The sequence below is a fragment of the Grammomys surdaster genome, unplaced genomic scaffold (genome assembly GCF_004785775.1).
Source record: "Grammomys surdaster isolate TR1022 unplaced genomic scaffold, NIH_TR_1.0 125739, whole genome shotgun sequence".
NCBI classification, from domain to species: Eukaryota; Metazoa; Chordata; class Mammalia; order Rodentia; family Muridae; genus Grammomys; species Grammomys surdaster.
The window spans coordinates 343,126-357,680 of NW_021620571.1; the positions used below are offsets into that span (position 1 = coordinate 343,126).

Here is a 14,555-nt window from a genome sequence, read left to right on the forward strand (position 1 = left end):
AGGGTTGGGGGGAGGAGTCAGTGGTACAGCGCTTGGCCAGCATGCACAAGGCCCTGAACTCTGATCCCAGCATCTCAAAAAAAAAATGGGCCTGGGACTTAGATAACTCACAAACGATGACATATAACTGTCCAACAAGCCTATGACAAGCTGTCCATTAGGATATAAACCAAAAGCCTTACACCCATGGATATTGCAATGATAAGCAAGGAAAATGGACAATATCAAGTAGGGGCAAGAAAGTGAAGAAATTAAGGACTAGAGAGATGGCTCAGAGGCTAAAGGCCCCCTGCTGCTCTTCCAGAGCCTGGATTAGATTCTGAGCACCCATGTCACCCTGTACCTCCAGCTCCAGGGAATCTGCTGACCTCTTCTGTACTCTGAGCACTGCACTCACATATACAACCCACGTACGGGCACATACATATACCCATAATGGGAAACAAAAATAAAACAGGAAAACATTGGAAAGCGTGTGTGCTAATGAGAGAAATCCATAATGCTGTAACTGCTATGGAAGACTGTGTGGTATTTTTCTCTACTACCAAAACCAGAATCGCTGCACATCCCAGGAATCCCACTTCTGGGTATATAGCCACATGCATTGAAACTAGGCTTCCAAAGAAATATCAGTATGCCAATTCACAATTGCCAAAAGAAGCAAGCAACCCAAATGCCCAGCAGTATATGAATAGACAAAGTATGCCATATACGGTAGAATATTACTCAGCCCTAAAAAGGAAAGAAACAGACATACATTGTGATATAAATGAGCTTTGGGGACATTATCCTCGGTGAAATAAACCATAATAAAAACAAATGATCATAACTGTACCATTTCACCTTGAGAATATCTGGAGCCCCAGAGATTTTCAAAGATTCCTTTTATAGGTCCAGCAAAAATGTTGCTGTCATCAGCACGTCGCCATCCCATCCTGAATAACTTCCTAAGCGTGCACCACTTCATCCCACCCTCCTTGCCACCCTATTAGGTTACGGAGTGTTTCTTACTGGAAACTGAAGCTCAGAAAAGTTAAGTAATTTGCCCAGCATCAATAATTGACAGAGTTTAGACCTTGGCCCATATCCGAAGCTCCAAAGCTTAATGCACTCAGGAAGTCTTCCTATTATATGTCTGCATCCTAGGACCTGAGCTGTGGGCACGTGGAGGAAGGGCAGGAAAGTACAGGTGGGAAATATCTGTTGCTTTTGTTTTTCAGGAACTTTCACTGTGGAGCACCCACTGCACCTGAGGGCTGCCCATCTGTGTGTGGTTTCAGGTGAATTAAACCAGACACGTGTGGCAGCCCCGGGGAACTAGTTGAAGGTCTTATTGTATTAGTCATTTTCCCTGTCATCTTGAATTAGTATCATATTAGCTTAATGCAAGACTAACATGATATAGAAATGTTAGCATATTACAGAACACTCAGTGTGTCAAGTTAGAACTTTATCACATTACTCTGATGTTTCAGAGAAGGTAGGAACGTGAGAGTGTCCATAAAAGACAGACAGTGAATATCAAGTCCAAGAGAAACTCCCAGTATGGCACTAGGATTAGAGAAGACAGATCATATGACACTACCTGGTTCCAAGATATCTGTTCTACTAAAGATTAAGGACAAGCTGACATAGCTTTTGAAACAGTCCCGAAGAGGATTCATTCCCATGAGGATATCCTCTCCTCCAATTCACCTACAAACAGCATATCTGAAGGGAACCCACGACACGGGAATCTCATCCTTGACCCAAAGTGATTAGCTCTTAGTTCTTGTATGGAATTTCAGCCTTTGCTGGTAGATTACATCTCTTGCTGTGTCAATGGCTGGGTTTATTTACAGCTCTCGAGGTTCCATTGTGGACTTTCAGGGATTATCAAAGCCCCGGATTTGTACATAAAGTTATATGCACACAAATGGCTGGTTTTTTTTTTCCTTTGAAAATTTCCTTAGATTCTTGCAAGTCGTTAAAAGCAGAATAGGAAGCCAGGCATCCTGCATATGGTGGTAAGCTCAGCACTCGAGAAACTGAGGCAGGAGGATCATGGGTTTGAGGCTAGCCTAGGCTATATAATAAGACACTGTCTCATAAACAAAATGTTATAGTAGATCAGGAAATATGAAGCTCAAGCAAGATAAGGAGCGGCTGAGACCCTGAGTCCTATCCCTAACCCTGCCGTTGACTCGCTGGGTGACATCAGCCATAGTTGCCTTACGTGTGGATTGCATGATTGTGTTGTAAACTTCATGCACTTTTGGTAAGGGCTAATGCAACTGTGTTTGAAAAGAACTTCAAGAAAGATAGAAAAATCCTTTTTTTTAAACAAAAAAAACCTCAGTTATCAATTCTTCTTTGAAAAATTATTATCAGCTTCCAAGGGGAGTCGCCCGTATGCATACCTGTGCACACTGAGCTGATTCAGGATACCTGTGTTCTACCATTCCATCCTCTCAGAAAGGAATCCCATTGCCTTATGGACTTTCTTGTCTCTTATAGCAGTGAGCCCTTGACTTCCTACACCTCTGATAACATAGTAATTTCAGAGAGCCAAATCCCAGTGGAGCAACCCAGATTATGATCCCCAAAATATTATGGGCTACTTAAGCCAGACAGACCAAACCAGGGTCCGAGACACCACTCTCAAGCCAGCAAGGTCTGAAGAAAAGACTGTACAGCTCCACTATAAATGTGCCTTTCCCCTTAATTAAAAATCTATTAGCAAATTTCCTGATAGGCTGATGGTATTTACAAATATAAACTAATAGCTATTTATTTGGATGTTTATACTAAGGCTCAAAATGAGTTTTTCCTTGTAGTGTGATAATTGTTCAGATGGCTTCCTGCTGATTTAATTACTTCAATTAACGAGGATTCTGCAAGAGTTTCCCTTGGCTTTGGTTCTTCTGTGCTGTTATCACTGGGGTCTCATTGATTGTAGCTTGAGGGCCAAGCTGTATCTGTACCGCTCACTCTCAAACACCAGCACTGGGGGAGATGTAGTCAGTGGAGAGAGAAGAACACAGAAACCAAGCTGTAAAGTATATCCAACAGTTCTGCAGCATGCCTCCCTTCAAGATAGCATCAAATTGTTCTCTCTCCCTCCCTCTCCCCGAGCCATGTGTGTGTGTGTGTGTGTGTGTGTGTGTGTGTTACATGAACTTAGCTTCAGTGTTGTGAGAAGCTCTATAGCCAAGCCCGTGTGACGAAGAACCAACGGCTCCTCCTTCTTACCTTAGAGGTAAGCCCTTTGGATGCCATCTTCCAGGTCTAGTCAAACTCCCCAATGATAGAGCCAGGTCAGAACTTTTACTGCAGCCCCACGAGAAAGCCAAAAGGTGAATTACTACTCTCTTTCCATCAGCAAACCATGGCTAAGCTCTGACCACACCCTAGAATCATCATATGTTCTAGGGGCCTTACAGTAACAACTCTCCCTTCACAGTAGAAGCACCTCATATCAGAAATCAAGAAAGAGTGAAACAAAAGGAACCATTTCAGAGAGTGCTAGCAATGTATGAAAAAAAATCACACAAGGTAATAGGAGAAATTATACGAGGAGCACAACAGAAGCTTCCTTGAGATGGAGCATCTGAACTGAGATTTAAAGATACATGATACCTGGCAAAGAGAACTCTGCCTAGAGAGAAAAGCAAGGGCCTGGTATACCGGAAATGGCCTGGTAGTTTTATATGCTGAGCAAGGAGATAGCACTGTGTAAAGTATGAGAAGGTGTTAGAGAGACTGAGGCACGCAAGGCCTCAAAGCCAACAGCTCTCACGCCAAGGGAAGTGGGAGGTCTCCAGGGGGCTTTCTGTAGGGGTGGCGATCTGTTGAACATCTCTAAACTGTTCAGTCTGGCACTGCCACAGGGGCTGAGCACTACAGGGGGAGGAAGAGAGAACCCCTGCAGTGGGCTTGGATCCCTTTCCCAGGAGTCAATAGCCACAGCCAGCTGGGGGGTAGGAGTAGGAAGAGCCTCCCTCAAGCTAAGTTGGAGTGTAGACAGGATAGTATCACTGAGGGATCACATGGAGGCAAAGAAACTAAGGAGCCAAGGAGTGCCCTGATCCGGGTAATAAACAACCAGGATGACGGCAGGGCTTGCAACTTGAGGTATTAAAGATTGTGTCAGAGGGAGAGTGAGTCCTACCTGTGAGACTCAGGCCTTAGCAGGAGACAGTGTCGGAGCAAACAAAGCCAGGCTTAATAGCATCCCCAAGGACCAAAGACAATTGATGCGTCCTATATAAGATAGGCTGTGTGACTTGCACAGAGTGACTCAATGTATGTCACTTCTTTGAAACCCACAACAATTCTGGGTTAATCTGGAGAAGGTGTGTGTCTTCCTTTTACAGATAAGGAAAGCTGAGGCTCAGAAAAAGGCTATGATCTGTGTGTCGCCAGCCAGGAAGAAACCATTCGAGTGCCTGGACACAAAGGGCGTTAGGGACAGGGTGGTCATTTGTGTTGAGTTATTCCCTGCATGTTCAGCATCCTTCAACCTTGCCCATCAATGCACTCCAGTGCTGTGACAGCCAGATGACTTCCAACCCCCTCCCCCACCATGGGTGTCAGCTTCCCATCCCCGTAATGAAATGTCCGAGATTGTTAACATAAGAGAAAAGCTTTGTCCTGGCTCAGTTTTGAAGGCAGCTCATCATCCATTGGTTCTATTGCTACTGGCTTGCAGTAAAGCAGCACGACCTGGCAGAAGCCCATGAGAGAGCAAAACTGATGACCTCATCAATCAGAGGCCAAAGGGAAAGAGGGAGAGGCTGTGGTTCCACAGTTCATTCATGAACAAACCCCAGGGACCTAAAGACATATCCCTAAGGCCCATTGCCCATGTCCCAGTAACGCCACCCTATGGGCCAAGCCATTAACACATGAGCCTTTAGGGGACATCATATATCCTGACTACAGTATCCTTGGAGGGACACACACACACCCCACACACTATACCACACACACCACCCCATATCATGCCACAGACATGCATCGCACACACAGAGACACATACACACCACACTCATACACACCCCATCCCATACCATACATACACCACACACAGACACACAAGCACACACACTACACACACACACACACCCCACCCCATATCATGCCACATATATGCACCACCACACACACACACACACACAGAGAGAGAGAGAGAGAGAGAGAGAGAGAGAGAGAGAGAGAGAGGGAGAGAGAGAGGGAGAGTTCATGTGTTCATGGAGTACTTATTTCCATCAAACACTTACTGGAGGCTGAAGAAATTGAAAAGGATCAGACCTAGCATCTAACCTTGAAGACTTCTCAATAGGTAAGACAACTGATCACTACAACAGCTAGCAAGATTTTGTAGAAAGGCTCCTAGGTCGGGTACAGGAAATCCCACTGACAAGAAACAAACAGAAGTCTGATCCACAAACAGACCGTGCAGAAGAGGATTGTGGAACTTCGGGCAAGATATTAAAATATTCTCATGGGCTAGCCAAATTCTAAGCATTAGAGTTGATGAATGGCTTTATTGAATTTTGTGGATAAATATTTAAAGCTTTCCAGGGTCTGTGTAAAGCACACCTAGTAGATGCACTTGCTGACAGCGCCATCTCCTGGTAATTTCTAGTGTTGTACAGAGAAATTAAAAGGCCTGGTAGAGGCAGGGCATTGCAGGATGGTCCCAGAACATGAAAACCGATGCAGACTGACATGAAGGCACCAATAATCAGAAGCTGCAGTGCATCTGAGAAGGAAAGAACCTCTAAAACAGCCTAAGGTGAATGAGCAGAGGAAGGAGGTTGGAAAGAAGATTCAACAATTTCTTCTCAAAATAAATTTGGAAACATGGCATCCTCCAGAGGCCAAACAACCCTCCCCCTTGCTCCAGAAGAAATCCCTATGGGCCAGGACGCCGGTAAGAGTGTTCATAATCTCACAGTCTCAGGATGCATTGTTTCACTGGTTGGAACACCTGAACCATGACACTTGTCACATAAAGGGCACTGCATGGCTCTTTAAAAATTATGTTGGAGGCGAATATCCTATGGTGTCTGTTTTATATGGTCCCTGGTCTCGAACTGTTAAATGTTTGTACCGGGTTGGGAGTGCATGGGGAAGACAGACAAAGGGGAGGAAGGTAGAGGGGGGAGGGAGGGAGGGAATAAAGGAGGGACAGAGCAACTGTTTAAGGGAGGCAAGTATGAAAAATTATAGAACTAAACAGAAGACAGAATCCTGCCAGGGAAAGGGGCAACAGAGACAAGGGGCAGGAAGATAAGGGAGGGGAAGAATTAGGAGAGAAAGTTGATCAAAATGAAATATATATGAAATCCCATATGGAACCTGTTGTTTGTAAGTTATGGTACAAATATAAAAATAAAATGTTTTTAGAAGGAAGGAAAATTTACCAACTCTCTACCCAAAAGAATTATATAGGAGAAGCATATTTAAAGGCATGAAAAGGGTTCAGATTTTACATTGTAAAATTTCAAAGCAAAGTATGGGACGGGGTGGCTGGGGGCGGGGTAGGACAGACATTACAACATCTGCAGTGGAGAGACTCTTCGACTGTTTTTGTAGTTCTGCTTCTAGATGTTCCCAAGTTTTCACTAATGAGTATGAACCACTTTTATTGAGAAGAAAAAAGCTACTATCCCCAGAGTGGACACCTTTGTCCTTCCACCAGCTGTGTGTGGTAGGTCACTTCCTGTGGTTGTACAGTCAAGGCAGAGAAGACAGGGTCACACTGACAAAAATGGCTACGGCAACAGTTCACAGGGGATCCCATCCCCCTGAACATAGCATAGGTAAAGTGCTCAATACTGTGTCTGGCACACAGTAAAAGTTGAGTTAATATGAACTACTATTATTCATAATATTATTACTACTGTTAACCTTCCCCAACATCCACAGAACACTGCCTCCCAGCCTAAGTAAAAAGATGGAAACAATACATAGGAAATATCTAATCACACTAGAGAGTTAGTGGTAAAGTCAGACAGAAGTGATACCCTGCAGGCTCCGATGCTAGCCAAGCTTCTCTGGCTACAAAGGAAAGAGATCCACTCACTCTAACTCAACCCAGGGATGTCCTCAGAGGGGTTTCACGGAACCTAAAGGTAAGAACAAAAAGCACAAGGGATTCCCCAGAAATCTGAACAAGGTAACCAGGAAGAATCAAGAGTTCCCTCCTTCTCTGTCCCACAATCCCTCTCTTCTCCCTCTTTCAATACATCTACCACAGCTTCTTACATAGACTGATGAGACACATTCTCACACTGACACCCCTGTGCATGACAGCTGGACAGCTCAGCTCCAATCTCCCCAGTCCAGGCTCCCGAGTGGAGAATGAGATCTAACTCATGTTTCCATACCAGATCACCTATCCCTTGGCTTCCCGTGAGGTTGATTACCTTGGATCAGATCCTCTGGTACAACTGAGCTGGCAAAAGAAACTGGGTCATGTGGTATAAAACATGTCACCCCCAGCATTCACACAGGACTATGGTTAGGTATATGTACAGAAGAAGACATTGACCTTTTAAGATGGAACTTTCTAGAACAGAACTTACTGCTTTCCATTTGCCTTGCAAGGTTTCTTATTCATCCTCATAGACCTATCCTGTGCTTTATTAGTGTTTGGTGCTTGACTGTGCTGGAGGAAAGTCTTTTTTCCCCATAGGTTTGGTTTCTCAGGAAGCAGATTAATGTCTTTAATTGTTCATCTGTTCTTATGTAGATGCCACATGTGGTGTAGTAGCTGCTGCGTGGTTAAGAGTAGAGAACTTCGTTGTCATCTGTCAGAATCCATCTGAGTTTGCAGAGGCCTGAATTCTACATTCATCAAAAATGAGCTACAATATAACCAGGGCCATCAGCTCAGCATACTTTGCTTCTGCCAACTGGCACCCTCTTCCATTTCCTTAGCTGACTCTATACCACGATGAAGACACGAGGCGGGAGGCAGTAGTGGGGGAGGGGCTGCTTTCACCTGCATTTCCTCACTGAGACAATTCCGACACACAAGGCAAGTAACATGCCAAGCTCGCCATAAAAACTGTCCACCTTATTACACACTTAAGAACTTCAGACATGCCAGCCATGGGAAAGCATTGACTCTTAGCCAGCCTGATCTACATAGTGATCAGGTGAGGTCCAGGACAGTCCAAGCTACATAATGAGATCCTGTCTCAGAAGAAAACAGAAGAAAGAAGGAAGGAAGGAAGAAAGGAAGGAAGGAAGGAAGGAAGGAAGGAAGGAAGGAAGGAAGGGAGGGAGGGAGGGAGGAAAGAGGAAGAAAGAGGAGGGAAAGGGGGAAAGAAGGAAGGGAGGAAGGGAGGGAAGGAGGGAGGGAAGGGAAAGAAAGAAAGAGGGAGGGAGAGAGAGAGAGAGGGAGGGAAAAGAAAGAAAGAAAAAGAGAGAGGGAGGGAGGGAGGGAGGGAGGGAGGGAGGGAGGGAGGGAGGGAGAGAGAGAGAGAGAGCATTATATATGACTACTAGATGGGTTCACACATCATGAAGTCACTATAAGTTGTACTGTAGTACGATAGCCAGGACTTCTTACCTGGCTCCTCCCATTAGCAAAGGGTCATAAAGATCCTTTGTCCACCAGTCACTGGAGTACTGGGGTACTCTCTCACCACTCAACTCAGATCTACTCCTGGAGCTGGCTGAGTCTCCTTGAGATTTGCAAATGAAGCCTGCAGGAATCACTACTGGTGTGTTTGTTTTGATGCTACAAAGACATTCCTTCCCTAGAACTACATAAAACCAGCTCTCACTTCCTATTTGAAAATTTTCTCACCTCTGGGGGGAGGAGGGGGGCGGGGGAAAATGAGCAAGGAATTGTCCCTGTCTGTGGTAGTCTGTGGTAGTGGCAGACTGACGGCCGTCAATTTCCTGATCATCTTATCTCCTTTAACGTCTCTTGATTTAGAGACTGGGCAGTTTGCTGACTGTCTTCTGCTTGGGAATTATCATTTTCATAGTCACTTCTCTGAGGTAAACATAGGCAATTCTCTGAGGTAAACCTGTTCTGTCATGATGCCACCTGAACTTGGCCCTGGCCTGGCAAGAAGCCACCACTGACCACACTTAGAGTGATGCCCCCGTCTCTCTCATCAGCAAATACTCTTCCTTCCTAATAAAGACCTCTTCCCACATCTTGGCACAAGGTCACCTAGTGCTGATTCTGGCCTCACTCTGAGTCCTTCCATCTTCTTCCCACCATTTCCACATAAGTTCCAACATTACCACCATTTGTAGGAGGAGCTAAGGTGGGAGGAGTAAGGAGAGGAAGAAGAAGAGGAGGAGTTAGGGGAGAGAACATGAGGGGGGGAACATGGAAGCAGACATTTGCCTGTCTCTAGCAGTCAAATGTAGTTGATATATCTAGGCCAGGTATTGGGTGGGACCTCTAATTGTGTGGGTATCTTGTTATTGAGCATTACCAAATATATAAAGCCTTTGAATAATCTAAGCATTAGAGTCTCATTCCTACCAGGTACCATGTGGATGGTGGGATGGTCTGGACCCAACCCAGCCTTGTGTAGACAGCATGGAAGATTGGCAGAGCCATCTCCCACGCTGGTGTCTCGTGGGTGGCAGGGCCGGTGTCTCTGACCATCTGAGCGGATGACCCAAGCTGAGCAGCGGTGGTAAGCTGCAACCGCTCCTGGCTGCAGGCCTAGGCTAGTCGGGAACATGGTGGCTGATTAAGAAAAGCCAGATTCAATGGCACCGTTCTAAATATCTCCTGCAACAACCATTTACTGTGGGATTTCTTTTTCTATGCCTCTAAAAAGTCACTGTAGCAATTGGACCACACCGTCTCCTGGGTCACTTCATCTTCATCCTCTTCTCTTCCTCACCTCTTCCTCACCTCTTAGCTTCTCAACATCACTATCGTCTGTGTAGCCTTTTTTTTTGCATTAAAATTCCTTCATTTTAAACAGAGGTGTTTCTGTTTTCCTGGTTAGTTTTAAATGATTCTCCATTCAAATCTCTAGATTACACCTCCCTGAGGGAGGGAGCCATCTGCTCTCCATCTTTGAAGCGTATAACTAAGCACCTGACATTTAGCAAATGCTCAGTAGAAGTTTGATTAATTTACCGGACAATGTTTACATAGAGGATAATTTCTCTCCTTCCACATGTCTGCCATGTGTTTCATGAAAGGCAGCTCTTAACACAAACATAGTGACATACCATCCTATGAGAAAAGAACTAGGAATCTCCCTATCTGCAGGAGAGAGCCTCTAAATGACTTTTGAAGACGTTGAGCTGGCCAATCTTCTTCCATTAGAACTGTGTTTGGAAGTCAGCCTTCATCATTAGCAATTCTTAGACTCCTTCCCAGACAAAATTCCTGTCCAAAGTCCAGCCATGTTATTCACATCTCCCTCTTCCTCTCCATCCCTGTGGCTGGTTTATGATGCTTCCTTTCAGTCATTTAATCTTGCGCTGCAGAAGATGCAAGCCATTTCCTAACCTATGAGGGGAAAACAGAAAGGATACAAAGATGTCATTTGCCCCAAATCACAAAGTAGGTAATGGGGAAGCCAGGACAGAAAATTAGCTTTCTGGATTTCTCCCTGGTCTTCTTTCCTTCTGCCCTCCTTTCTGGAGTCACCCAAAAGCGATTGCAGGTCTTTCTCTTCTACACCTAAGGAAATGGAAACTTTGAGAAAAAGCTTTGGTCTGGACAATATACACTTATTGAGTACTTAGTAATCAGACCTTCTTCTGGTCTCTGGATGCAGGGTGATTTGTGGGAAAGGGAGAGAATGGAACTTATAAAGTGGAGGTAGGTTGGGTAGGGCTGAGGAATACAGGAGGGAAAGGAAGGGAAAGGGAAAGAGGAAATGCACAGCTGTGTCTTCCAAAATATTTTGAAATATACATAAAATATACACTAGGGCCAGAAAATAAGAAATCAGTTTAACTCACGGTGCAACAGTATATGACCCATAGACCAGTTCCAACTCTCACCCTGGAGAGAGAGAGAGAGAGAGAGAGAGAGAGAGAGAGAGAGAGAGAGACCTGTATCTATTAGAAGTTTCAGAAAGTCTGGGAGAAAATGACACAGACCCATGTGGCCTCCAAAGTCTGGGAATGCTTGCTCTTGTCCATAACTGAAAAGCATGCTGGGAGTAAAAGTTACTTTCTTTAATGCTACAACCAAAATACCTGAGAGATCAGCTTAAGGGAAGGAGGACTATAGTGGCTCACAGTTTCAGGGGGTTCACTGAGCATCATCACAGAGGTAGAATATATGCTGGAGGCTGGCCTTTAATTCTGGGCGAAAAGGAAGTATAGAGTAAGACAGTGAAAAGACAGAGAGAAAGTATTTCCAAGCCTCCCCACTGAGACCCATCCTATGCTTCCAGATCCTTTCAAATAGGCTTGTCAGCCAGGGACCAAACATCTACTGTGTTAGCCTTTTGGGAAGCCCTTCATTTCCATAGTATAACACTGATTTCTTGTCTAACCTTAAAGAATCTGTGACTGGATGGTAGTCTACACTTAACAATCTCAGTGTTTGGAAAGCTAAGGCAGGAAAAGGGAAGTTTAAGCCAGTCTAAGCTACAATGTCATTCCAGGCTAGCATGGACAACTTGGTGAGACCCTGTCTCAAAGAAAAAAAAAGGTGACAAAATAATTTATGAGTATTTGAAGACTGCATTCTCTGGATGCATTTCCCTCCCGTAGGCTCAGAAACATCTTTTGTTTGGAGCTGGCCTCTAACATGAAGCTTGAATTGTACTTACATTAATCCCACTTCATCCCTTCAGGAATGGTTCAGAGCATGAGTCCATCTGGCCACTGTGCTTTAGGAATCTACAGGACGAGGGATGCGCTTCTCTTTGGAGCTGGAATGTAAGGATGTAAGCCCCATGGCACTGGGCTCCATGATAAGAAAATAACTCGTGCTAAAGAGAAAAACAGACTTAGGTAACATGGTCTTCATTCCCAGACTCCCAGCCTAAAGCATTCCTACAAGCCAGATGAGAGCACTGTCAGGGTCAATCATGTAAATGATCTGAAAGAAATATTCAGGACAGCTACCTAAACCATATGGTGTTCTGGAAACTGTTAAATAAGCCACAGACTAATACTAGTAGAGTCATTCATGTCTAACTAAAGCCCTGCACTCTTTGGCCAAGAGCTCCTCGCCATCCTTCCTACAGAGACTCCTGTACCCACCATCTTATGCTCAGCTCCCATGACTATGACTACATCAGACTCCGTACATAAGTACAGCCGTGTGCTCCTCTGCCTGTGACTAACTGACCACTTAGAATATGCCCCACATTCATCCACCATATTGCACAGGCTTTGAATGGCTGAGTACTGTTTTATCCTGTGTATCTCGCACTTTCTTTAGCCATTAATGTGCCAGTGACCATATTAGTTGCTGTCCTGTGATCATTAGGACAAATGCTGTAGGTGAAAGTGTGGCTATCTTCCCCCACATTCTGATTTGGCTTCCTTTAGAAATGTACTTGGCAGTGCAATTACTAGCTCATATAATAATTATGCTTTTAATTTTAAGGATCTACAACACTGTACGTACAGATAGAAGTTAACAAAATACAAAACATACACCAGCAGAGAAAACAAAGACAAAAGCTGATTCTAGGAGAAATTTATTATTGTTACTGTTACTATTGTTATTAATTATTATATGCAAGATGAAGGTCCAAGAAAAGGCATAAATAATGTCAAAATTTTTAAATGAGTCAATACTACAGATTCTACATGGAAAACATCGTAAAAGGTCATTATGAATAATTTTATGCCAATAAATTTAAGATAAATTCAATTAAAATGAACAAATTCAAACAAAATCCAACATTTGAAGAAATATGATAGAAGGCTGGACAGCCGTAAGCATTTATTTCCAGGTGATCTACAGATGGTGCCTTTAGCACAAACTGTAAAGTGAAGGTGAAGGAGTAGACTCTGAGTAATTGCTGGTACATATATTTTTAAATTTATTTATTTTTTGTATATGAGTACACTGGAGCTGTCTTCTGACACACTAGACAAGGGCATTGGGTCCCATTACAGATGGTTATGAGCCACCACGTGGTTGCTGGGAATTTAACTCAGGATCTCTGGAAGAGTAGTCAGTGCTCTTAACCACTGAGCCATCTCTCCAGCCCCAGTACATATATTTTTAGTGGTCATATTTATTAACCCCAAATGCCTTTATCTGAACATATGCCCCATTATTTACCACATACCTACTGGTTCACTATTCAAATTCCCTTTACAGACTCTTAATGTATCCGTGTTTGTAACCCATAAACAAATTAAAAAGCATTCAGAATGTCCTAATTCAATGGGTAGCACTAGAAAGTGGTCTGTATATCTAATGCTGTTTTTCTAAACATATCAAATTGGATCACTCTATAAGTACCTCCAAGGGAAACGTTTTGTCTTGGAGTTTTAAGGTCTGCTGTCGTTACAATGCATAATCAGACACATCTGCTTGTCTATAGGCCCCTCTCAGTTACAGCGCAAAAGTACTCTGACTGGAAATAATAGACCTGCAGAATTTCCTTCACTTCTGACATCCGCTACAAATTTGTGGAGATTCTCAACTCTACTCCTTTCAATAATTCTCCAGAAGGACACGGAGCAGTCACTGAGAATATCATTATGGTGTTGATTACTAAAGGATTCTGAAAAAAAGAAGAAGAAGAAGAAAATCTCTTTGCCAAAAGGAAGAGATGCATAGGGCAAAGTCTCCAGGAGTACAAAGTATCCATTGTCCTCTGCGCTGGAGTCAAAAGGATCGCTACCCAGCCTCAGAGTGTTCATTGCGGCCTTATTACATAAGCATGATAGATTGACTGACTGGTTGCCCAAGTGGTTAAATTCAGCCTCATGTCAACTGATACCACATGACCCAAACTTAAGCTATAAAATCAATCATGGGTGACCTTTCTGATGTGTCTACTGAGTATTCTTGACCCCGGTCTAAGATTCAACATGACCAGCACCCACTCAAAACAAAGACACTTCTATCTGGTTTAACACAAATTACTTCCCAGAAAGAAAGCAAAGCCAAGCATCTCTTTGGTCAAGGTCAAATTCTTTACTACCACCCAGTACTGACATGTAAATGGTCGTCACATAATTCAGGTTCTCTGCCACTGGTTCTGTCAGTCCATTTCTATGTAGAAAAGAACACACACACACACACACACACACGAGAGAGAGAGAGAGAGAGAGAGAGAGAGAGAGAACATACGCCAAAGGACTTAATTCAACAAGAAACTGTAAAAAACAGCAACCAAAAAACACAGAGCAACGCCATCCCTGTGTTCCACAGACTTGGTCAAGACTGTACCCCTGGAAAGGCTCATGTGAAACCCCGGCTCAATTGCTGATGTAATTTCAGGGAAGTAAAAAGGTTAAGGCACACAGAATGCTCACCCTGGCTCTCCCTATTAAATATAGCTCTGCACCTCTTTCTTTACCCCAGAAATCTATGCTGAGACCTGAAGAGTTTTTTTTTTTTTTTTTTTTTTTTTTTGCTGTGC

At 43.8% G+C, this 14,555-nt stretch overlaps 1 pseudogene; it reads right to left on the reverse strand.

Moving 5' to 3' along the window:
* LOC114639469 overlaps positions 1–13,830 on the reverse strand; it is a 40,846-nt pseudogene extending 27,016 nt beyond the window's left edge.
* Positions 13,831–14,555: the final 725 nt, after the last annotated feature.